We start from the raw sequence: 20,369 nt of genomic DNA on the forward strand, positions 1-20,369 counted from the left end.
TTTAGATTTATGGTTTCAGGTCTTTGATTCCTCTTGAATTGATTTGTGTATAAAGTGAGGGTTTTTTTAATCTTCTACATGTGACTTGCAAATTATCCCAGCACCGTTTGTGCTGGAATCAGGTGTTCTTTCCCCACCTCATGTTTTTGTATGTTTTGTCAAAGTCCAGTTGGCTGTAAATCTTTGGCTTTATTTCTGGGTTCTTTATTCTGTTGCATTGATCTATGTGCCTATTTTTATACCAGAACCATGCTGTTTAGGTAACTATAGCCTTATAGTATAGTTTGAAGTCAGGTAATGTGATGCCTCCAGATTGGCTCTTTTTGCTTAGTCTTGCTTTGGCTATGCAGGGATTTTTTGGGGGAAGAGCCATATAAATTTTATATATTTTTTTCTAGTTCTGTGAAGAATGATGATAGTATTTGATGGCAATTACATAGAATTTGTAGATTGCTTTTGGCAGTACTGTCATTTTCACAATATTGATTCTATCCATCCATGAGCATGGAATGTGTTTCCATTTGTTGTTTGTGTCATCTATGTTTTGTTTTGTTTTTTTTTTTGAGATGGAGTTTCACTCTTGTTGTGCTCTTTCAGAGTTTTTGAGGTAGGCATTTAAAGTTATGAACGTTCCTCTTCCTTAATACTTTTGCTGTATCCCAGAGGTTTTGATAACTTATGTTACTATTATCATTCAGTTCAAAGTATTATTTAATTTACATCTTTAGTCATTGTTAACCCAAAGATTATTCAAGAGCAGATTATTTAATTTCCATATATATGTATGGTTTTGAGGGTTCTTTCTGGAGTTAATCTCCAGTTTTATTCTACTGTGGTCTGAGAAAATACTTGATATGATTTTGATATTCTTAAATGTATTGAAACTTGTTTTGTGACCTATCATATGGTCTATCTTGGAGAATGTTCCATGTACTGATGAAAAGAATGTATGTTCTGCAGTTGTTGGCATAATATTCTGTAAACATCTGTTACGTCCATTGGTTCTAGGGTATAGTGTAAGTCCATTGTTTCTTTATTGACTTTCTATCTTGGTGACCTCTCTATTGCTGTCAGTGGTGTACTGAAGGCCCTCACTACTATCTCAGCATTCGTTTGTCTGAAAAACTAAGTTTGGTAGTGGAGAATTCTCTCAGCATTTGTTTGTCTGAAAAAGACAAAGGTCGGGGAAGTCGTCCTCAATTATTCCCTCAAATAAGTTTTCTAAACTTTTAGATTTCTCTTCTTCCTCAGAAACACCAATTATTCTTAGGTTTGGTCATTTAACATAATCCCAAATTTCTTGGGGGCTTTTTTATTATTATTTTCTTTCTTCTTTGCCTAATTGGGTTAATTTGAAAACCTTGTCTCTGAGCTCTGAAGTTCTTTCTTCCACTTGTTTTAGTGTATTGTTGAAACTTTCCGTAGAATTGTGTATTTCCCTAAGTGTGTCTTTTGTTTCCAGAAGTTGTGATGTTTTTCTAATGATATCTATTTTTCTGCAATATTATTCATCCGTATCCTGTATTTTTTTTATTTCTTTAAGTTGGTTTTCAACTTTCTCTGATATCTCCTTGAGTAGCTTAATATTTAACCTTCTGAATGCTTTATCTGGCAATTCAGATATTTCTTCCTGGTTTAAATCTATTACTAGAGAGCTAGTGTGATCTTTTGAGGGTGTATAGAACCATGTTTTGTCATGTTACCAGAGCTACTTTCCTGGTTCCTTCTCATTTGTGTGGACAATTTCTTCAAATTGTTCTTTAATTCTTTTTTGACTGGACTGTGTTTTTTAAATTTAATTTTCTTTTATTTCTGTGTTTCCCTCTTAAAAATCAGACTTTAATGTTTATTATAGACTAATTTGATTCTTGGTGCTTGTAGTGGTAAGGACTCTCTATGAGTTCCTCAGTTACAGAGAGCTTTATGTGCTGGCTTTCCCCAATGTTGGTTGTAGCAGTTATATTCTTGGTGTATGGGTGAGTTCACTGTCTCCTACGGAGTTGAAATGGCAGAGATCTCTTGAAGCTTATCTCTTCCCTAGTGGTGTACAATTTACTTGTTTATTTTATTTTTTCCCTGTGTTTTATTTACTGATTTGATTATTCAGTCTTCATGTCAATAAGAGAGGTAAGCCTGGTTAGACTCCAGTTGTGTCTAAGACAGGTGGGTAGATATAATACCCAATGGTGGGCCAAGGTCTAAGCCTTGATGAGGGGCTGGGGGCACTCTCAATTAGATGAACTGAGGCTTTATCTTGGTGAAGAGTGGGAGCTACTTCAGCTCTCTTGCCAGGTCAGCAGGAAAGCTCTTCAGCTCAAAACCTCACTCCTGTCCTAGTGTTTCAGCTCTTCAGATGAGACAGGCACCTCTTTTAATCTACAGGAATGTTGATGTTCCAAGTAGGAAGGAATTGTGACACTGCCACTTGTATATGCCTGAACCTGGGAGGTGCTCCTCCTGTGGGGCTGAACTCACCCTAGATTGTTCCAGAAATGCTGCCTCCATGCTGCATTCTTGTGGGGGAAGTCCCAGCTGCATTTGGGGTGGAGCGGCAGTAGGGAAGAAGGACCCCTTCTCCAAGGCCCTTCACGATCACAGAGGCAGCCTGCCTGTTGGGGTAGAGGTGCAGACTTTCCCTACTGTGCCCAGCACTGCAATTGTGTCTCTTCTGTGGGAAACTACCCACCAGTGGAAGGATCTGGAATTCAAGGCCTGCTGTTCAGATTCTTATGTCCCACGGGGTGATCCGTTGATGTGGTGCTCTCCCACTTCCTCTAGGGATGGGGCTCCCTGAGAGTTGGACTGCAGTGATTATTATTGCTTTTCTGGGTCTAGTCACCCAGTGGGGCTACGGGGCTCCCGACTGCTGCTGATGGAAGTCTGCAAAGAGTTCAGTGATGTGATCATTTTTCAGATCTCCCAGGTGTGGATACCAGCACCTGCTCTGGGGGAGGTGTCGGGGGAGTGATGAGATTCCTTGGTTGTAGAGAGGTTTAGTGTGCTGGCTTTCTCAAACGCTGGTTATGCTCGCAGTGAAGTTGGCACGTGGACAAACTCAGGACCTCTAGTTAACTAGAATGTCGCAGGCAGTGGAATTAACTGTTGTTTTCTCTCTCCTGAGAGCAGGATCATTCTGTTATGAGTTGCTATAATAGCCTGCGTTGTTTGGCCTCCAGCCAGGAGGTGGCGCTTTCAAGAGAGCACCAGCTGTGGTATTAGCAGTGGGATTTCAGCTTGCCGTAAGTTGGCCAGGGTAGGTATTCTGGCTTCTCAGGCAAGGGGCAGGGCCATAAAGCTCCCAAGAGCTAGATTTTTTTGTTCAACTACTAGGGTGGGTAGAGAAAAGCCATCGGGTAGGGACAGGGTTAGGTGGGTCTGAGCTCAGACTCTCCTTGGGCAGGGCTTGCTGTGGCCACTGTGGAGCGTGGGGGTGGTTCTCAGGCCAATGGGGTTATGTTCCAGAGGGAAGTACGGCTGCCTCTGCTGTGTCATATGGGTCACCAGGGAAGTGAGGGATAGCAGGTAATGACAGGCCTCACTCAACTCCCATGCAGTTGTTGAGGCCAGTGTCACTCCCACAGTGCCCCACTAACAGTGCTGAGTTGGGATCCAGGCAGCCTGCATGCAGAAATCAGACCTGCCACAGGCTATAAGCTTCCCCATCGAGAAAGCAAGCAGGACTTTCGTAACACACTCCACCCCATCTGCTCACAATGGCTGTGGCTCCTGCACTTGGATCTGCAGCAGTTCCCGTTCACCCCCAAGACTCTGCTAAAGGAAGTTCATGCCCACTAGAAATTATGACAAAATTCAGTTGGAAGCGTTTTCATCTGTGGCCCCTCCCTAATTCTACCGGCTGCCTTCCCTGAGGGCCTCTGTGAGATACAGTCAGATATAGTCAGGGACAGCTTCCCTGGGCTTGAGCTGGAGCCTGCGAATGCCTACAAAGCTCTTCCTGCTGCTGCTTCTACTTTTATATTTTGCATGGCGCCCTAAATCGTTTCAAGTTCTAAGTAAGGTTAAATCCTTCTCCTCTGATCTGGATTTGCAGATTTCCCAGTGAGGAAGTGTTCAGAGGCAGGGTTCCCCCGTCACACTATGGGGACTCACAGTTTTTTGCCTGTCTCACGGAGTTTGCAGTGGTGTGCTGCTGCTTGTTTCAAAGGCTCCGTTTATTCTTTCGGTTTTCCTGTGGTGATTCTTGAAATAAAAGTTCACAGTGTGAATTTCCACAAACTATTCTGTCCATCCAAGTGAAAGATGCATGTTAGCCCTGCCTCCTATCCACCATCTTCCAGCTTTTATTTTCTCACCAGTAACTCTTGAAGAGCAAGTTTTTGATAAATTCAATTTATTAATTTTTAAATCTTATACTTTACATTTTACTGTCCTAAATTTTGTTGAGAATTTTTGTGTGTAGGTTTAGGAGGAATGTTTATAGTTTCCTATTCATGCAATATTTTGGTCTGGTTTGAGTATTAAGGGCAATCCTGGTCTCATAAAATGAGTCAGAAAGTACCCCTTCTGCTACCATTTTTGAAAGAGATTGTGGAGAATTAGTATCATTTCTTCCTCCAATTCTTCATAGAATCAACTTGAGAAAACATCTGGGCTTGGTGATTTCTTTTTTTGGAAGATTATTAATTATTTAATTTCCTTAATAAATATAGAGATATTCAGGTTATCTTTTATGTATGTGTGTGCACTTTAGTAGTTTGTGTCTTTCAAGGTATTTGTCTATTTCAAATAGAATGTAACATTTATTGGTATAAAGTTGCTGTATTAGTTCATTTTCATGCTGCCGATAAAGACATACCTGAAACTGTGAACAAAAAGAGGTTTCATTGGACTTACAGTTACACATGGCTGGGGAGGCCTCAGAATCATGGTGGGAGGTGAAAGGCACTTCTTACATGGTGGCAGCAAGAGAAAAATGAGGAAGGAGTAAAAGCGGAAACCTCTGATAAACCCATCAGATCTCGTGAGACTTATTCACTATCAGGAGAACAGCATGAGAAAGACCGGCTCCCATGATTCAATTACCTCCCACTGGGTCCCTCCCACAAGATGTGGGAATTCTGGGAAATACAATTCAAGTTGAAATTTGGATGGGGGCACAGCCAAACCATGTAATTCCACACTTGGCCCCTCCCAAATCTCATGTCCTCACATTTTGAAATCAATCATGCCTTCCCAATAGTCCCCCAAAGTCCTAACTCATTTCAGCATTAACTCAAAAGTCCAATGCATTGTCTCATCTGAGACAATACAAGTTCTTTCTGCCTATGAGTCTATAAAATCAAAAGCAAGTTAGTTACTTTCCAGATACAATGAGGCAGAGGTATTGGGTAAACACAGCCATTCCAAATGAGAGAAATTGGCCAAAACAAAGTGGGACAGTCAAATTTTGAAGCTCCAAAATGATTTCCTTTGACTCCAGGTCTCACATCAATGCAAAAGGTGGGTTCCCATGGTCTTGGGCAGCTCCACCCCTGTGGCTTTGCAGGGTACAGCCTTCCTCTCAGCTGCTTTCACTGGCTGGCATAGAGTGTCTGTAGCTTTTCCAGGTGCACAGTTCAAGCTGTTTGTGGATCTACCATTCTGGGGTTTGGTGGATTGCGGCCCTTTTCTCACAGCCCCACTAGGCAGTGCTCCAATAGGGACTGTGTGTGGGGGCTCTGACCCCACACTTCCCTTCTGCACTGACCTAGCAGAGGTTCTCCATGAGGGCCCTGCTCCTGCAGCAAACTTTTGCCTGGGCATCCAGGCATTTTCATACATCTTCTGAAATCTAGGCAGAGGTTCCCAAACCTCAATTCTTGACTCCTGTGCACCCACAGGCTCAATACCATGTGGAAACTATCAAGGCTTGGGTATTCCACTCTCTGAACCCACAGCCCTAGCTCTACACTGGCCCCTTTCAGCCATGGCTGGAGCAGCTGGGATACAGGGCACCAAGTCCCTAGGCTGCACACAGCACAGAGACCCTGGGTTTGGCCCATGAAACCGCTTTTTCTGCCAGGCCTCCAGGCCTGTGATGGGAGGGGCTGCTGTGAAGACCTCTGACATGCCCTGGAGATATTTTCTCCATGGTCTTGGGGATTAACATTAGGCTCCTTGCTACTTATGCAAATTTCTCCAGTTGGCTTGAATTTCTCCCCAGAAAATGATTTTTTCTTTTATATCACATAGTCAGGTTGCAAATTTTCTGCTTTTTTGCTCTGTTTCCCTTTTAAAACTGAATGCCTTTAACAGTATGCAAGTCACCTCTTGAATGCTTGCTGCTTAAAAATTTTTTCTGCCAGATACCCTGAATCATCTCTTCTGAGTTCAAAGTTCCACAGATCTCTAGGGCAGGGGCAAAATGCCGCCAATCTCTTTGCTAAAACATCACAAGAGTCACCTTTGCTCCATTTCCCAGCAAGTTCGTCATCTCCACCTGAGACCATCTCAGCCTGGATCTTATTGTCCATATTGCTAGCAACATTTTGGGCAAAGTCATTCAACAAGTCTCTAGGAAGTGCCAAACTTTCCCACATTTTCCTGCATTCTTCTGAGCCCTCCACACTGTTCCAGCCTCTCCATGTTACCCAGTTCCAAAGTCGCTTCCACATTTTTGGGTATCTTTTCAGCAACTCCCACTCTACTGGTACCAATTTACTGTATTAGTTCATTTTCATGCTGCTAATGAAGACATACCTGAAACTTGGAATAAAAAGAGGTTTAATTGGACTAACAGTTCCACATGGCTGGGGAGGCCTCAGAATCATGGCAGAAGGCAAAAGGTACTTTTTACATGGCAGCAGCAAGAGAAAATGAAGAAGCAAAAGTAGAAAGCAGAAACCCCTGATAAATACATCAGATCTCGTGAGATTTATTAACTATCACGAGACTAGCATGGAAAAGACCAGCTCCCGTGATTCAGTTACCTCCCACTGGGTCCCTCCCACAAAACATTGGAATTCTGGGAAATGCAATCTGAGTTGGGATTTGGGAGGGGGCACAGCCAAACCATGTCAGTTACTCATAATATTTTTTGTCCTTTTAATGTTTATAGAATCTATAGTGATGCCCTTTCTTTTATTCTTTATTGGTCATTTCTGTATTCTTTTTCTTTTCCTAATTAGTATGACTAGAGATTTATCAATATTTTGTAATCTTCTCAAATCAGTAATTTTCTCTATGTATTTCTGTCATCTATTTCATTGACTCCTACTTTGATCTTTATCATTTTCTCTCTGAGGCTTATTTTGCTCTTTTTAAAACATTAAGGTGGGAAGGCAAATAGATCTCTGTGACTATTATGGTCCAAAAGAAAAAGTTCTCTGTTCAAATTTGCCCTGAAATCATCTTCACTCCCACACTCTTTCCAATCATGGGGTGTTTTATCAGTAATCACGCTGTAAGTTGAAAGCATTATAGATGTGGGAGTGTGGGCAGAGGCATTTTGCTTGGGTAGTCAGGGAGTTTACACAGATCTAAATGGAGAAACGGAGATAATTGGGAACCTTAACTTAGAGAAGGGGCAGAATAATGGTGATGTAAGCAATCCACCCCTACCTAAAGAACTATTTTATAGAATGTGTTAGACCTCTTCTAGTGGTCTTAAAGCATCGCTGGATCAATGGGTACAAGCTACAGAGAGGCAGGTTTTACTCCAATCACAGCATTCAAAATAGGAGTGATCTCTGTGGAGAGGGTGCGAGGTCCCAGTCTCCAGAAGAACTGGATAAAACTCACATTTGAACATTTGTCAACCTTACAATTTCCATTTCTGAAGTCAGAAAAGGTATATGTTGAGATTTCACTGTCAGCATGTACCAATTGTGTGATCCTGAGCCAGTTACTTAACCTGAGTCTCAGCTTTCCCATATGTAAATAGCATGTTTACTGTAAACATGCCTACTTCACAGAATTGTAGAGATTAAATGAGATATTATATAAAAATATGGTTATCAGAGTGTCTGATATACAGTATGCACTCCATAACTTTTGTTTATTTATTATTAGATTAGTGTCAGCATGCACTAAATTCATAATTATACAACTTTGGAACTGGGAAGAGCCTTGTAGTTCATTTAGTCTAAACCTATTATTTCATGGCTGGGGAAGGTGAAGCAAAAGCGAATGGTTTCCCAAAAGCCCCATAGTTCATCATTTGATAAAATGAGCTCTGGAGCCCAGGTATTGAGATCTATGGTCAACTGACCTTCTCCCCTCTCCACATCACACACTACGTAGTGGGCTTGGGAGGCAGGAAACTCAGTTCTAGATTCTGGCTGTTTTGTTGGTGAGCTGTGTGATTTTGGGCAAGTCCTCTCTCCTCTCCAGATCTCAGTCTCCTCATCCATAAAGGCGAGACATGGCAATATTTCCAAAGGCTTTTCTGAGTTCAGTGTCTTGTGTTTTAAAAAGGTAGTTTAGACTGATAGGGAATAAATTGGTCTGTTTAAATTACTTTTCTTGAGAAGGCACTTTCCACAGCAAAAAAAAAAAAAAAAAAAAGAAGAAGAAGAATGCTTTTGTTTCATATTTTATTTTTAAAAGGAACTCTATCATTCATTTCTAAGCTTGCTTGTTTGCAGCTGCATCGAGTGAAATAGCACGCCAGGCTTAAGGCAAGCCAGCGCTTCCCAGGAATGCAGTGTAAGGCTGATACTTTGTTTTCCTTATCTCCCTTCCGGGTGCTGATAATACAGCCTGCAGCACGCCTGTCCCCATCCCTGTCATTGGCTTAGGGATTTGCAGAGACCACACTGTTCCTTCTGTTCCTGGGACCCTCGTCACCAACTTAGAGATAATCACTCATTCCAGCTGTTCCCACGTTGATGGAAAGCTGGCTCCACTTGCCTGTCTAATGAATGCCTATGTTTACCCACAAAAGAGAAGCAATATTCTAAAAAGACATGTCAATTAACACGCTGCCTCCCAACTTTCTTTGGCTGCTGTGAAAGAGATAAATCTTTCCATTTTTCTTATCGTGTTCATTTTGCAAGATTTTCTCTATTGTCGCGTTAAGTAGATATGCAGCCTATCCAATATGTGTCCTCCCTCCAGGATGTAGTGGGCACCCATGCTGTGCCCAGTGCTCTGCCAAGACTCTGTGCCTGTCCTCAAGTAACTCAGAGAGCAGGGGTAACGGGAAAATGAGGAATTCTTGGGCTTGCATTGGTATTTTAATGAATATAAATTAAGTGCTAAGAGAATATGGTGTAAGGGGGAGATGAACTCTGCCTGGAACTCAAGAAAGGCTGCCTGGAAATGGTGGAATTTACAACTTTAAAAGACAAGTAGAATATAAATGAGCAAAAAGAAAAGTCTGCACAACTAGTTTCTTTAACAAATGTCATAACTGATATTAATGGAATGTCAACTTAGTGGCATGTCCTGTGCCAATGAGTTGTTGGAGGGTTTACTTTAGAGAGGGAAAAGATGAACCTTGTGGCCAAAGACAGCATCCTTCCTGAATGGAGGGCTGCTGCACATTTCATATAGGGAAACTGAGGCAGTCTAGGAGAACTGGCTTATGTAAGGTTTTCTGGAAGTCCAGAGGAAGGAAGGAATAAAGGAGGATGATCCTGCCTTTCCAAGTGCCAAACTAGGGTTTGTTGGTTTGTTTGTTTGTTTGTTTTGAGACTGAGTCTCACTCTATCGCCCAGGCTGGAGTGCAGTGGCGTGATCTCGGCTCACTGCAACCTCCGCCTCCTGGGTTCAAGCGATTCTCATGCCTCAGCCTCCTGAGTAGCTGGGATAACAGGCGCCCGCCACCATGCGAGGCTAATTTTTGTATTTTTAGTAGAGACGGGATTTCACCATGTTGGCCAGGCTGGTCTTGAACCCCTCACCTCAAGTGATTCGCCTGCCTCGGCCTCCCAAAGTGCTGGGATTACAGGCACAAGCCAGTGTACCCAGCCCAGACTAGGGGTTTTCAACCTCGGCACTGTTGACATTATCAGTAGATAATTCTTTGTTGTGGGGATTGTCCTGTGCATTGTGGAATGTTCAGAAGCATCCCTGTCTTCTACCCACTAGATGCCAGTACAACCCCTCCCCAGCTGGAAAAGCTGAAAATCTCTCCAGACGTGGCTAAATGTCCCTAAAGGGCAAAATCACCCATGGTTGAGAACCACTTTGAGATGCAGCTTGATATGTTGGAAAGATCATAAAACCAGGATCAGGGGATCAAACCTTGCCTTTTTATAGTTTTTGACAATCACTTCCAGTTTTGGGCCTCAATTTCTCCACATTAAAAAGAAAGGAGTTGTAATAGACTTACTCACACACTCACGCATTCACTCAACCATTTTATTTAAGTTTCTGCTTTGTTCCAGACACTGTTCTAGGTGTGAGGGATATAGCAATGAACAAAGAAAGGAAGTCCTTGTCCTCAGATGCTTGCATTTTAATCATGGAAGGCAGATAATAACCAAGTAGACATATACAAATGGAATACAATATTTTTTTCTTTTTTTTGAGATGGAGTCTCCCTCTGTCACCCAGGCTGGAGTGCAATGGCATGATCTCGGCCCACTGCAACCTCTGCCTTCCCCCAGGTTCAAGCAATTCTCCTGCCTCAGCCTCCTGAGTAGCTGAGATTACAGGTACCCGCTGCCATGCCCAGCTAATTTTTATATTTTTAGTAGAGATGGGGATTTCACCATGTTGGCCAAGTTGATCTTGAATTCCTGACTTCAAGTGATCCACCCGCCTTGGCCTCCCAAAGTGCTGGGATTACAGGCGTGAGCCACCATGCCCGGCCACAAATGGAGTACAATGTCAGGTAATGATGCATTCAGTGAAAAAAATAAAACAGGGCAATCTTACAGAAAGTGTCTGAGGGTAGAAGGTTACTATCAAAGAATTACTCTGAGCTGACATTTGGACTGAAACGTAAGTGATGGAAGCCGTCATCCACATGAAGCTTGAAGGAAAGGATCGTCCAGGCAGAGGACAGGACTTGCAAAGGCTCTGTGGTGGGAATGACTGTGGCCTGTCAAGAGAGTGGTGAAAAATGAGGAGAATGCTGACAGATGAGGTCTGAGGAGTTCACAAGGGCCAGGTCCTACAGGGGCATGTAGACCATGTATAGGAGTTTGAATTTTAATTCAGTTGCAATGTATGCTACTGGAGTATTTTAAGCAGGAGAGTGATACAATCTAATTGTTTGTTTTTATAAAGATCATTCTGGTTGCTTTGGGGATAATGGATTTTAAGGCAGCAAGAATGGGAGCAAGAAACCAAGGAATGAGAGGGTTGCAGTAGACCAGGAGGGAGATTGTGATAGCTGAGCCTAGACTTACAGTAAGGGAGATAGAATTGGATACAGTTAGAATGTCTTTTGGAGGTAAAATCCAATTATATTTGCTGATGAATTGGATGTGAGGGCCAAGGGAAAGAGAGGAATCAAGGATGATGCCTAGGCTGTGAGGCCAAAGAACTGAGTGAATTGTTTTCCTTTTCCCATTTACATCAGAGAAAAGCAGATTTAGGAATGAAAGGCAAGATACGTGTAAACTGATTTCCAACTAGACTTTGGTAGGCTGAGGCAGGAGGATGACTTGAGGCCAGAGGTTAGAGACCAGTCTGAGCAACAGAGCAAGACCATATCTTTGCAAAAAATAAAAATAAAAATAAGATGGGCATAGTGGTGCACACCTGTAGTCCCAGCTACCTGGGAGGTCAAGGCAGAAGAAATGCATTAGCCCAGGTGTTTGAGGCTGCAGTGAGCTATGATAGCACCACTGCACTCCAGCCTGAGTGACAAAACACAACCCTGTCAAAAAAAAAAACAAAAAAACCCAACTAGAAAATTCAATTCTATGATATGATTCAGTATTGTGTTTGTTTTGCTTTCTCCAGAGGCCTCAGTCTACCCCCTCCCACTTCCACAACACACACACACACACCACAGATGCACACACACAAAAGTATAACAAAAACAAATACTTGGGACAATGTAATAGCAGGAAATTAGTGTGGTTTTAAAACTACTTCATGCATGCAGAGATAGTCTTGTGTCTGACAAGCAATAAGGGACTTTGGAAAATCATATTAGAGGAGATCTTGTCAATGGGAGGTTTTGCTATCAAGAAATCTAATGAGGCTTAAAGAAAACTGATAATTCATTAGCATTCTTGAACATGCCCCCATTTTGCTGCATGGTAATTACTGAGTAGCTACAGACCAGCTCAGAAATATAGTGACAAGATAGACTACTTCATCCATCAAATCCCAACAGCTATAATCATCTAATGAATACTACGTGAATCAAACAGTGGAAAATAATAATAATATCTTTGCTCCCAGCTGAGCTGTTCAGCACAATTTCCAGTCTACAATGAATAGATTTACTGGAAAGTTTGGCTCCCTTTAGGGTGCAAGGCCACAGCTGTCTAACATCTATAGGACAATGGTACTACTTAGACCTAAGGCAGAAAGGGGATGAAGGAGGGTTGATAATCTTTCAGCAGAAGAGAAAGTAGTCCTTCGGTTTCATTATAGTAGGAAAGTAAGAAATCAGGAGCAGTAATGGCTCTTATGTAAGGCTTGGGGTTTTCAGGATTCCAAAACAAGAATGGGCTTCCATTTAGGGATGGCAAAAGGTAAATATTCCTGAAAGCCTTAGATCTATTCCATCTAGCACTGGATGGAGAGACTGCATGGAATGGTGCCAAGCTCAGTGTCTGGAACTCTGAAGACACAAGAGCAAGCGCCAGCTCAGACTCTTCTGATGTAACTGTGGACAAATGACTTCTATTGTCTAAAACTTTATTTTGTATCAGTAACATGCAGATACTAAAATATACTCTATATTTATAAGTTGTCATTGTGAAACTGCTTATGCTTTAGAAATATTCAAGTTTTAGAAAATGTGAAAGTGTTTATGATGGCTACTTTTTAAATCAGAACAACATTTGAAAAGAATGTACCATTGATTCACAACAAATCCTTGATACAGAAAATTCTCATGCCCATTTCCCCAGTACATTTTCTTCCTTAGCAGCTGAGCATCAATGCCCAAAATTTACACCATCCTGAAAAATATAGGGATCTTGGGTTTAGAAACTACATTTCTGAGACCTTGGATAAGTCCTTATTACACACAAATATGTTACCTAGCAAGGGCAACACATTGACCTGATTGATGCCATTTCTGCTTTGGCAGAGGTGAGTGTCTCAGAGTTTCTAACAGGTCACCCAATAGAGGATGAAGGAAAGAGACATCAAGTCAGAAGAAGGGCACTTGCATTCTCTCTCTGCCAGAGATTAACCACATGCCCTTCTATGATGATACAACTGCAGATGAGCAGAGACCTTTAAAATATGAACTCCAGTCCCCACCTTCCTGGACTTGTTCTGGTATAGGCATTATGGCCCTGCTCCCCTTCTTTCCTGAGTCAATCCTAGAGATCTGGCACATCCTTCAGGAGAGATCTAGAATAATTCACCTTCTTTGACATGCTATTCACTATGCCTAGGTGAACTCTTCTCCAGCATGCTCCCTCACTCAAGCTACAATCTTTACTTGCTTCCAGCTATGCTTGCCCAGTCAATATAAACACAACTTGATGCCCTAATTTCCTGCTGAGACTGTAATGTTTATACATACTAGCCACTGTGACTAGGCCTCCACACTCCAGGTCTGGACATTCTTCTCCTCTTGGGTTACTAGATCCTTTTTATCCTGCCCACCCCATTTCCTTCCAGATGGTCCTGGGGTCCTGCTCAAACAAGCTGTTCATCTGGACTATGCTACCATGTTGTTGCACATACCTGAGTTGACATCACCATTGCCTGGGTGCTCCTGATTCATGCCCCACAAGTCAGGTTGGAACTTTGTATTCTGGCTCTACTGGCTCATATGAGTTGAGTTCCAACATTCATCTAGACCATGCAGTTTGAACTGACAGCCACCACTTTCAGTCAACTTGCAAGTCAGGTAAACTCCCAGAGTTATGGCCTGATTCTGTCCCTTCCACCATCAGTTTCTCTCAAGGTCCCTGGCATGGGATCTCAAAAGAGCCTACCCATAATCTGGCTTTGAGAGAGTGATTCTGACTCTTCTGCAACTTTTTTCTGGAACTCTACTCTGAAAATTGCCATGCAAACAAATCATTCTGATTGCTTTTAAGATACGCCTCTTCTATGATGAAGATGAAGTATCTTCGCTTTCTCAGCCCACACCTCCCTTTTGTACTTTTCTCATAAGCATGGGAGAATCTGAATTTGAAGGGCAATTCAATGCATTACCAATTCTGAGACATCCTGTCATCATTGCTCAATAAGTTAGTATTGTATTTAAAATAGTTAATGAAATGCTAATCTGATCTTGGTCAATTCTTTTATTGGATGGAGCTGAGCAACTTCAGTAAGTTTAACACTGTTAAATATATTCTTCAAAGTATAGATAATAACAGCATCATATGCTGAGACTGCAAGGAACTATAGTGCCATCTGAAATAATGTCTGAATTGAAGAGCACTCAACTGGGAGATTATATTAGTCTGTTCTTGCATTGCTATAAATAACTCCTTGAGACTGGGTAATTTATAATGAAAAGAGGTTTAATTGGCTCATGGGTCTGGAGGCTGTACAGGAACCATGGCTGGGGAGGCCTCAGGAAACTTACAATCATGGCAGAAGGTGAAGGGGAAGTAGGCATGTCTTACATGGGTGGAACAGGAGGAAGAGAGCCAAGGGGGAGGTGCTATACCCTTTTGAAAAAACAGATGTCATGAGAACTCACTCACTATCATGAGAATAGCATAGGGGAAAACTACCCCCATGATCCAATCACCTCACAACAGGCCCCTCCTCCAACATTGGAGATTATAATTCAATTGAGATTTGGGCAGGGAAACAAATCTGAACCATATCAGAGATGTATCCAGTGAGTGTAGTAGAAAAGACTGCTTAAATCTTCTTGGGGAAGCTGGTGGTATTGCAGTTCAGATTTCAGATATTCCTCCTTTTGTGTGAAATACACTTCAAGAAAACCCATGGCTCATTAAGCTTGGCGCAGTTAAATTTTTCTCATTGTTACGCAGGGTTGCTATAATAGCTCAGGGAAGTCTTCTATGTCTGGGTCACCATGCAACTCTTGACCCTGTCTTGGCCTTAGTTCACTCATATATAAAATGAAGGCAATGGGCAATGTGATCTCTCAAGTCCTTCCCACTCTAAGATATATACATATTTTTTGGTTCATTGGCCACAGCAGCCTCAAAAATTCAGCTTAACTCCAAATCAGAGTTAGCCTCTAAGTTAGATGCAGGCATGCCTTCAGATTACACTTGGTGGTAAGTTTCCCAAGTTCTAAACTCTTTATTTGCTCCTAAAAAGTATTAGACTCACAATACCTATAGGACACTAAGCTTTTTGCATATTAGAAAGTTTTTGTGGAACTGAATATAATTTTCATTTGGTATCTGTTGCTTCAGGGCTCAGAGACTGAGCTAGCTCACTTCTTTGTAAGACAGGACTTCCAACTTGAAGACAGAGCTCCTTTCTCTCCAGAGAGAATCAGAAAGAGCAGAAGGCAAGGAAGACAAGCTCCATCCTAAACTCCAATCTGTACTGCTGGATTCATATTCTTCCAGAGCTGAAAAAGACTTGTGAAGTCCTATGATCTGTTGCACTCCCTCATTTTACAGTAAAGAAATTGAGGCTCAGAAAGAAATGAAATGGTTAGAACATTGGTGTTTAGAACACAGCTTGAATCAGACAGACCTGGGTTTGAGAACTGGCTCTGAAACGGTCTTCACAAAAAGTATATCAGTGAGAAAAAGTATAACAGTAAGCTAACCAACTCTCCCCACCCCTTGCCTTTCCCTTATTTCTGGGCTGTTGGGCTAACTTTGGAAGACATTTAGGCTACAGTGTAAATGATAATATGCCTTGCCCAAAATTCAACTCCTTTTGTAAAGCTAATGGGAGGCCTTCATACTGTGGGGAGGAGAGAGACCTGAGTCCTGCTAAGGCATAGACATAAACAATGGTCAGCCATTATTCTGGAGGTTATAAGATATGTAACTTACCCAATTATTCATGAAAATAAAACCACTATTATAGATTGGCCTTTTGAGATATCTTTCAGGTTTCTTTTTTGCATGTCTGAAATCCATGACTCTGATCCCCTCCTGTGCCCACAAGCAAAGCAATTCAGAAGGACAACTTAGACTCCGTATGATTTTATATCTACCCAACCAATCAGCAACAAGCACTTGTTATCTGGCTACCCCCACCCTTTCCCCCAAACTGCCTTTGAAAATCCCCTAACCTACGAGCTTCTGACGAGATGATTTGAGTAGGAACTCCATCTCCCATGTGGTGTGGCTGGCCTTGTTCCTATTAAACTCTTCCTCTAATATAATGCCATGGCCTTTCTTTATGCAGTTAGCAGGAAGAACCCCTTGAGCAGTTATAGCTCCATTGCTTATCAGCTCTATGACTGTGAACCCCCAAAGTTTGAGAGAGGTCTCAGTTAATTTATAAAGTTTATTTTGCCAAGGTTGAGGATGTGCATTTGTAACACAGCCTCAGGAAATCCTAACAATATGTGCCCAAGGTGGTCAGGGCACACCTTGGTTTTACACATTTTAGGAAGACATGAGACATCAATTAACATATGGAAGAAGTACATTGGTTTCATCCAGAAAGATGAGGACAACTCAAAGCAGGGAGGGGGCTTCCAAGTCAGAGATAGGCAACAGGCAAATAATGAGTGTCTGATAAGATTTCCCAAAGGAGACAACCAGATATGCATCTATCTCAGTGAGCAGAGGGATGACTTTGAATACAATGGGAGGCAGATTTGCCCTGAGCAGTTCCCAGCTTGACTTTTCCCATTAGCTTAGTAATTTTATGGCCCCAAGATTTTCCTTTCACATTTCCCCCCTTTTCTTTTAAAAAAATCTTTTGGAGAAAGCGTTTTAGAAGAAAATTAGTTTCTAGTCTCAGGTTTCTTCTGATATCTTGTGGCTAGAACAGTTTATTCCTAGATGGGTAGCTCCTGAAAGCTCATTTTTAGCAGATTGTGAAGCCTCATGTCCTATGAAGAGAAAAGAGAGGGAGAAAAGGAGAAAAACAAAAACAAACAAAAGAAAGATCCTGGAAAATTGATGTAGGTCACATTACTCTGAAGTCCATACATTAGTAGGCAAATATGGAAGTGGCTTATGTATGTAAATAGGTTGCTGTTATTTTCTTCTGAACTTTAAGATGTCTGGCTTCAGTTCACAGGGTTTTAAGAAAACACAGCTTTGTTTTCAGTGATTTCAAATTAGGACAAAAATGGGAGAAAAGGGAAAAGAAAGAATAAAAAAATTTAAAATATTATTTTGAAGACTTGTAGCCAGGAAAAATCATAATTTAGCCCAAACTGTAGAAAATAATAAAAATCAGAAAACATTAGGAAAGACTAGAATCTAACAACAAGCATACAATTGTTTTTGAAACATAATTTTTCTCTCTCCAGTTTTCCATTTTTACTAAAGACAAATCATGGTAGGACTGATTTGCTTTATTATACTTGATCAGAGTATTTGTATAAAGTGCAGTAAGAATAATTATTTTTCACATAGGCTTTTAAAATTTGGCTTTGATGGAACTTTTTTCTATAGAAGAAATCTCAGATAAGACTTTTTTAAAGCTGAACCCAACCATGGACTTGTACCATCAAATACTTATGAGTTGGGTGAATTTACCCTCCTCTTGAGGTTCCAAGATAAACTTGGGTCTCCTGGGCCTTTCTGAAAGTGACATTCTTTACTTACCACAGGTCAGAAACCCTGTAGAGGGACTGTATAAAGTATGAGGTTAGTTTTCCCAAGGACTTTTATTGGCTCCATGAGTCAAGTTTGATTCCTTAAAGGACAACACACCATTCCAGTCAAAACCTTGGTAGAATAACAGATTTCTCCAACTGAGTCCTGTTACAAATGAAAACAAATTATTGTTGCACTTGTGCAAATAATTGGATTGCCATAAATTAAGAATACTCACAAATAGTTTCCAAATTCTGGAGAAATCAGGTAGAGAGAAACAAATATGCTCCAAATTTTGTTCATAAGAGTATACTAACTTGCCAAAGCTGTCAATAGCTCAAAAGTTTCAAGATTCTGAAAAATAAAACAAATGATCAGCAGCATTTTAAGCAAAAAGTCAAAAAGATTGGTCAGTCCATGCAGTTAATTCCTGTTCCAGTTGATATTCATGAACACTTTAGCTCTCTATGCATGAGTCCTGAAAGTTTTTCCTTTATTCTGATGTCACAGTCTCCAAAGTTATCAGAAACCTGTATTTGAGTGTACCCGTTACAGTTTTATAGATGATTATAAAACCACCTTCCAAAGAGGACCAAAACAACACAACCATTGTCCAAGGATGACAAAAAGTTTTAGGGAATCCATAGTCAAAGACAAAATTGACAAGGAAATTTGTTACCTCTATGGCAGACAATAATTTTAACATAACAATTATCATCATTACTGATAAAGTACACTAAGTGATATCAGAATTACAGGAGTTTCCCAAAATTTTGGAACACATGTCGATAACATATTTATACAAATTATAGCCCAAAGAAAACCAAACACCATTTCATATTTGACAATGCTTCCTGTATAATTTTTGTACTAAATAAGCCAAATTATGTCATTTTTGGACTTTAGGGAAACTAATATCTTAAAGGATTAATTAAGTCAGAAAAAGACATAATTTGTAATTTGATTTTGAAAAGTTTGTCAAATATCAAAGGTTTAAAACACTTGATATTACAAAATAGGATCACAAGTAATTGTAAAATAAGTCATTCTTTTAACCAAAGAAATAACTAAAAGATTTCAAAACCAGGCAAAAACCTTTATTCTTTTAGAGAGGAGATTTAATTTTCCAAACAATAAGCCCTAATAAAAACAGTATGAAGACAATTACATTTGTTTTTCAAAACGTATAAACAATCTATAATGTTTAAATCTTGATCATAAGATGTAACTTCCATAAGCCTTTTATAACCTTTATAACCATTATTAAGGAGTCAGTTAATGCCTCAAGAAAACCGTGTTAATCTGACACAGGGAACCATATGCTGTGTGCCTTTGACATTAATGATTAATTTATACAGAAACTGAACTTATTTTATCTTTTAAAGCTGGCCCTTATAATCTCTACTGCAATAGTCCCTGGACCTTGAAGAGTTGAATAAATTTAATTTCTGGCCCTGTGTCTCAGGAATGCAGTTTATTTTGTTTGCCATCTATTACAGGGCCTGAAGATGAGGGCTTAATTGCTTTCAGTGTTTAAGATTTAGCAGGACTTGGTGGCCTTTTTAGATCCAGAAGTCAAAGCCCTGTAACTCAATGTCACAAGGATTTTAAAAGCACATACAGGAAGACACATGAATGTAATAACCTTAATTTTTAAAAAAAATTAAATTTCAGTTTTTTCCTAAGTAAACTGAAGTTAATAATAATGGCATATGAATTATTTTGATAAAACATAAAATCCATTACACAAGTACAAAAGGCAAAAGAAAATATATTCCACAGTGCACAGAATATTATGTTGGAAGAAAACATTTCCCTTAGGCCTTTAAGAAAACGTACCTTTTAAAAGGGAAGAGAAACAGCAAGATGCAATAAAAGTTAAACTTCTGGTTAAAAAAAGAATTAAAATCACTTATAATTTATCAAGAGTGAATCAATCTCTTAAGAAAATTTCATCCTTCTAACCAATAATTTAGTGTATAAGTGTGTGTTTTTTTTTTTTTTTTTTTGCATCAAGCCCAATCTCTAGAAAGAGCATTATAATTTCCCTTTAATTATAAACAACCTGACTATATAAAAGTTTTTGGTTTTTTAAAATTTTATTTAGTAAATCCTTACTGTGACTTACACAGACCATTCAGGACATGCTTGGAGTTGAACATCCCTATTTCTTAAACAACCAGTCATTTTATTTTAGGACTAAATTTACCATACAAGATTATTTCTCATATAAAATTATTTCTCTTTCTTTTTTTGAGATGGAGTCTTGCTCTGTCACCAGGCTGGAGTGCAGTGGCACAATGTCAGCTCACTGCAACCTCTGCCTCCCAGGTTCAAGCGATTCCCCTGCCTCTGCCTCCCGAGTAGCTGGGACTACAGGTGCATGCCACCACGCCTTGCTAATTTTTTGTATTTTAGTAGAAACAGGGTTTCACCATGTTGGCCAGAATGGTCTCGATCTCCTGACCTTGTGATCTGCCCACCTCACCCTCCCAAAGTGCTGAGATTACAGGCATGAGCCACTGCGCCTAGCCAAAATTATTTCTCTTTAAGCTTTCTTACCACAGAAAAAAACCCTCTTTTTTTATAACTTTCTTTACATCT

The 20,369-nt window shown here is 40.5% G+C and overlaps 1 long non-coding RNA gene across 2 annotated transcripts in view; it reads left to right on the plus strand.

Annotated features, from left to right (window-relative positions):
- Positions 1-20,369, plus strand: part of LOC144338984 (uncharacterized) — a 202,365-nt gene that overhangs the window by 135,307 nt on the left and 46,689 nt on the right. The window contains exons 3-4 of one of the 2 annotated variants that reach the window (XR_013413503.1): positions 13,708-13,939; positions 15,476-16,077. The exons of the other annotated variant lie outside the window; for it this stretch is intronic. This is a non-coding gene — a long non-coding RNA (uncharacterized LOC144338984). Of the gene's footprint in view, positions 1-13,707; positions 13,940-15,475; positions 16,078-20,369 lie in introns of those variants that run through there. 2 annotated transcript variants of the gene reach the window in all.

The sequence above is a fragment of the Macaca mulatta genome, chromosome 2 (assembly GCF_049350105.2).
Source record: "Macaca mulatta isolate MMU2019108-1 chromosome 2, T2T-MMU8v2.0, whole genome shotgun sequence".
Lineage (NCBI taxonomy): Eukaryota > Metazoa > Chordata > Mammalia > Primates > Cercopithecidae > Macaca > Macaca mulatta.